The sequence below is a fragment of the Lactuca virosa genome, chromosome 4 (assembly GCF_052849685.1).
Source record: "Lactuca virosa cultivar CGN04683 chromosome 4, Lactuca_virosa_CGN04683_v6, whole genome shotgun sequence".
Taxonomy (NCBI): Eukaryota; Viridiplantae; Streptophyta; class Magnoliopsida; order Asterales; family Asteraceae; genus Lactuca; species Lactuca virosa.
In genome coordinates this window covers 277070020-277075871 of record NC_136429.1, presented here as the reverse complement: position 1 = coordinate 277075871, position 5852 = coordinate 277070020, and positions in this window count along the sequence as shown.

Below are 5852 nucleotides of genomic sequence, written 5' to 3'. Positions count from 1 at the left end.
AACTTCCATGGACATTGACCGGATGGTAAATAGAAAGGCTATATATGAGATAGTCCCATGTACCATTCCGAAAGAGTCTGTTTGTTTCTATTTCCAAGAGAATGGGCATTGGTTGCGAAGCTGCCATAACTCTCTGATAAAATCTAAGAGATGGTAAAGTCAGAATGTATAACTCTACTTCAGGTAAGCCCACTATCTAAATCTATTAAGTTCCTATTTCTAGATTCTTAATACATGATGTGATGAGATTGCATTTTGATGTTTTGTAGGATCGAAAAGAAAGGAAGCTTAAAGGAAGAGTAAGCTGATTCTGATCGCAACAAGATGGATTTCGATCGCATGGTTCGATGATCAGAGTTTTGAGATGCATCTTAGGAGTTATGATAGATTGCTTAGGAATAGTTAGTAACATAGTTTTCATTTGTATTTGCATTGTAAGGACAAGTTTTCCGCACTTTTATAAATAAAGAAAAAAAAATTATTTTTATCTTATTTTAAGTTTCCTTGCAATGGCATTTGTGAAAATTATTGTTCATATGTTTCTATTAATAGCAATGTTGAAAATGGTTTGATTCTTAGCTATATCAATTGTGGTAGTGTCATAATTTTCTAAGTTAGGAAAGATTATCATCGCCCAAGTTTCAATTAGATAGAAACTTGGAATCATATGATCTGAATCATGTGATGTGTGAAAATCTTGGTACTTGGGAAAATTGGGACTAATTCCTCGTTTACATAAGTATGTAAGTCAAGTAAAAGATAAAAGGATCTAGTACACATTGATGTGAACTGGTCAGATCCACCACAAAGGACGATAAAGTCTATTCGTCATGATTTACTGAAAGATCCGTAAATATGGTTATTCGTACAAGATTGAGTATAATTCTGATACCTTGAAAAGCTTTAAAGTATAGCAGAACGAATAAGAAGAATCAAATTGGGCAGAAAGATAAAAGGTTTCTCCAATCTGAAAGGAAATGAGAGTTCTTTAGTATCGTGTTTTATGATCATCCTATTGATTATGGAACCATGTCACAATTGATCCTCTAAGGACACCTTAGTGCACTTGCATGACTAAGAAGAGGAATCAGAAATTGTTGAAATGGTTAAATCAAGAAGATGAATCATACTTCGTTCCAAAATCAAGTCTTAGAGTCATACTCCAATATTGTGCCTTGAGTGACATAATCTTAAGAAGGTTTATAACACTCATCAAATGTGGAGTAGAAATTGTTTCGTACTACTGCACATTTGAAATTGGTAAGTTGTGATGTTTTGGATAAAACAAAGACCAACTAAGACCAATCACATGAAGTGTTGTCTTGATGAGATCTCACACTAACTCTTGAATATTTGATTATCAAGAAATGTTCATGACAAGAGAACCTTATATGTCAAGAGGCCAGTGGGAGTCTTAATGGTCTCGAATAGTTTCAAGTACTAATCAAGAATAAACCTTTTAGTTGTCACTAGCACACGACTTGAGGTTGATAACCTATCGTGATTGACATATTCTTGTTTCTGTGCCTATTCCAGTTAGTTTGACTATGCATGAGAGTTCTATGAGTTTTCATTTGAATGCATAAAGGCAATGCACCTTGATCAATGGAAAATACATTGATTTGTATGGGTGAGCTGCTTAATAACATGGAAGAAATAGTAGGACCCTTGTGTTACCATATGTCAAGAAATTAAGATTAAGCAAGTTCAGTCCATATGAATTCGAATTTGTCATAAACCTTGTCGTTAGATATTGGTTGAAAATGACAAGTTTATATGGATAGGAACACATACACTATAAATCTAAGTGGCAAAAGGTTTCTATCCACTTAATGAAAATGATTGTGATGAAACGCTTTCACTAAGTAGATTTTAAAGGATTAGAGTTAGCAGTTGTGATAATTGCATTCTGAAATTCGATTATGATTACGGCATCCCTCTTCATAGTTCGAATTGTGAGAAATGGCAAATAGTTTGTACATTCGGGACTTATTATTTTAAGTTTTGAAAGGTTCAAACACACACTTGTGCTATTTAATTTGAAAGGTGTATGAGCTTGAGAAGTCTGGAAAAGACTTATCGAAGCACCATGTATCATAAATATGAACTTTGGTAAGAAAGTCAATAAGTATTGATTTATAAAACTCCAGCTGATTTCTGGATATATGTCAAGGCTAGTGGGAGCATAAGGGTTGTGCTAAAGTAAGCAAAATTGTTATGCTAGAAAGAGTATAATTGTTAAGCTAATGGGAGCGCAACTATTATAATAAGTATTGTAACGTTATAGTACTATTTATAAGAAACAAAAGTTACAAGTTTGCAAAGTTGTAAGTTTGGATATTGTTTTGCTATAGAATGTTATAGGTAGAATATACTCATACTTCATTTCGAATCTAAAAGCTTAGATTGAAATTTTAATTAAACTTCGTCATGGAAATATATGAATGTTATGTTGAAATGATTCAACATAAGCAAATTATATATGGAAATATTGTAGCAAGAGACTGATAAAGTATCATGTCTTTATAATGTATCGAATCTCATATACTTAGTATATAGGATTGATTACGTATGCTATAATATTAATCTGTTCTAATTTTCCAAATGCCTAGGGCATTAAGAGGGAAAAGGGACTAGAACAAGATATGACTAAAATGGTTAAGCAATTGTCGAGGACAATCTGAGGTTTACCAAAGATTGGTTGCTTATGGACAGTTGGAAGTATAGTATAAATGTTGGAAGGTCCATATTGACAAGTTCTGAGAAGAGGTGACTCTTGTTCAGAAGTGATAGTCAAATTGGGTATATGGGAATGTTTCCATAAGTGGGAGTTAATAATAAAATATGCACAAGATTAGGAAGCTTAATGCAAGAAGGATGTTCAAAGGAATGTACTTTGAATATGAGCCTTCGTTTCCATGGAATTATTCTCCATTGGAACATTTTGTAATATCTTTTGCCAAGTCTCTGTGACTTTCGTGCATAGTCATTACAAAAGGATCATTGCATATATGTTTAGAATCTGACAAATTATAGTAAATGGAAAGAATTTGGTATTCTTACACTTACGATAAGGATTTGGAATTGTGAAATGAGCATTGTTGAAAATGTGTACGATTGATCTATTTCACAAAGTAAGGACCATAGATAAACATAGTATGCATGCTTAGAGCATGGTATGACTATTTTTTTTAATTCAAGTATTGAGTTGATTAATCGAAACAGTATAAAATGAATAAGTTAGATTAATATGGTGATTAAATAATAAGTTTTTTTTATTTATATTCAAAAGTTTTGAGACCATAGTTAACTAGATTATTCTTGTGTTTCACTTTGCATGTTTTACTTCCCGGATAATTAGGTTATTCAAACATCCACAGTCAATCATACTTTGGAAGTAAGTAATGAGGTAAGGCTGTCATGAATCCGACTGTAGATTGTCTAAGTGCTTAGACATAGCACAAGTTTGTTGCAGTGTTCATGAGTACTCCTGAAATAAGATTTGAGTATTGGATTAAACCCACGCTCATCTGAATCGCTTCATGGATTTTATCACGAGTGATTATGAGACGATAATATCTTATATTTTTGAAACCAAGACATATGAGTTGTAGTTTACAAATCGGTTGCACATTGATGATATGTAAACGCACCAGTAACTTGGTGCTATAAAACGTAACATTGTGTGTGATTTGATGAGTAAATTGAGAAAACATATGAGTCAAATTTTATCCGTTCCTTTTACCAAATGTGGGATAAAAGCGATATTTGTGCGCCCCTCGATGATTTAGTGATGACACCCTAAGTGCTTGGCCAAGGCTGGACTGATTTGATTTGTTCAATTAGTCAGTCATCATAAATCGGAAATCGGGAAACAACACATGGGCAGAGAGAATGATTATTATCCATTTCTCAGTCCATACGATATCTTGTAGAATGGAGGAATATTTTATCCCTTATCTAAATAGACGTGTCAGAGTTCGACAGCGACTTTTGAGAGCTAATATTGTTGATCGGTTTTTTGAAGTCATACTTGCAATTATAGTTATTAGACTTATCCAAGTGGGAGACTGTTGGATTAGGTGTCTAATCCCATAATTGTAATTGGTATGTACTTGACCCGATAGTAGCATGGTCCATTTTGGGTTGCATTCACCGGAGCAATTTGATAGGAAGGATATTTGAGAAAGAGGTTATTTGTGATTTATTAATACATTATAAGAATAATATATTAATTGAGAAATCATTTTATTTAATTAGTATTGGTCAAGAAATAATTTGGAATTAATTTAGTGGTCAAAAGAGACTGATTAAATTTACAGGGACTGATTAGGTAAATCAGTAATATTAATAGTTTGGACTAATGATCCATGTTGATTAGGGATGGGCTAATTCTATGTGAAAGTCCATGAAGAGTTAGTCGAAAGGACCTATCATATGGATCATTGGATTACCAAAAGGTTTTAGAGTTTTATGTATGAAACCCAAGGATTCCACACTATAAATTGAACCCTTTCTTGCTAAAATTGGCCCCAAGAGTTCCAAAGCGAAACCCTAGCCGATTTATGTCTCCTAGCCTCTCTCTCATTATCCTCCAATTTTTGGTGGTGGTTTGTGAACCATTTGAGGCGTCACATTTGAGGTGCTAAGTTCTCATAAGGCCAAGTTCTACAAGATACAAGAAGAGGTAATCATCTAACTTATTTTATGATTCAAATATCAAAGTTGTATGCTAGTTAGGCTTCATGCTTTGGAAAAATGAATGTTGCATGTATAACTAGAGAAAACATAGATCCAAAGCATTAGGGTAGTATGTGCACCATAGGGATGTTAGAGTACATAAAACCCATCACCTATTTTGCTAGATATATTCTCAACAAAGTTTTTCCCACTTCTGCTACTAGACCCTCTTCCTTCGCTAGATCGATTTCCGCTAACAACATATCGATTTGTAGGATTGTATTGAACATTCTATGTCTTTTCCAATATCTAATTATCCACCTAATACATATCTACAAGAGTTCACTGATGGGTTATGAGCATAACTACAAATCCTATGTGTTCATGCAACCCTATAATTAAGGATCTAGGCTTTCACTAGTTAAACATGCAAACTTGAATACAAAAGAGAAAACCCTAGGAAGATAGTATATGATTTGAAATCTATAAAAAATTGGGTTTAGATATGTATCTTACTTGTTATGTAGTAATAACAAGAAAACCTTGTAGATCTTTAGCTCTTGAAAGCAAGTGCCTCAAATGTGACATCTCTAATGGCTTACAAACACTCTTTGCAAGAGGATGAGAGGAGAGAGGAGGGAATGATCTTAGAAATTCAGCTCTACTAGGGTTCTTCCAAGGTGGCCGAATTCCCATGGCGAAGCCTCCTTATATACTGCAGGTTGCTTAGTCCCAAAGCTAGGGTTTGCAGGTGTAAACCCTAATTTCCTGCTTAAGACCTAAGCAGCCCATGGACTCCTCAACTAGAAGGCCTTGGGCGAAAACTTATAGGGCCTCCTTCTAATTTTCGTCCACTCCTATCCAAGGGGTCCAAGAGCTCATTTTTACAACTATCAATTATTTGCAAAACATCCCCTATACTTTTAACTAATTCCTTTAATCCCAAAATTAATTCCAAATTAATTTCTGATTAAATATTAATTAAATAACATGATTTCTAATTAATATATTATTTTCATAACATATTAATAAATCATTTATATCAATTTATTATTCCAAATAACAAATTCAACTTCTCTCCAAAGTCGTCCTGTCAAGTTGCAAGAGTGAAGGCAACCCAAAAGGACTTGTGCTTCTCTTCAATTCAAGTATATACCAATGATAGTTATGGG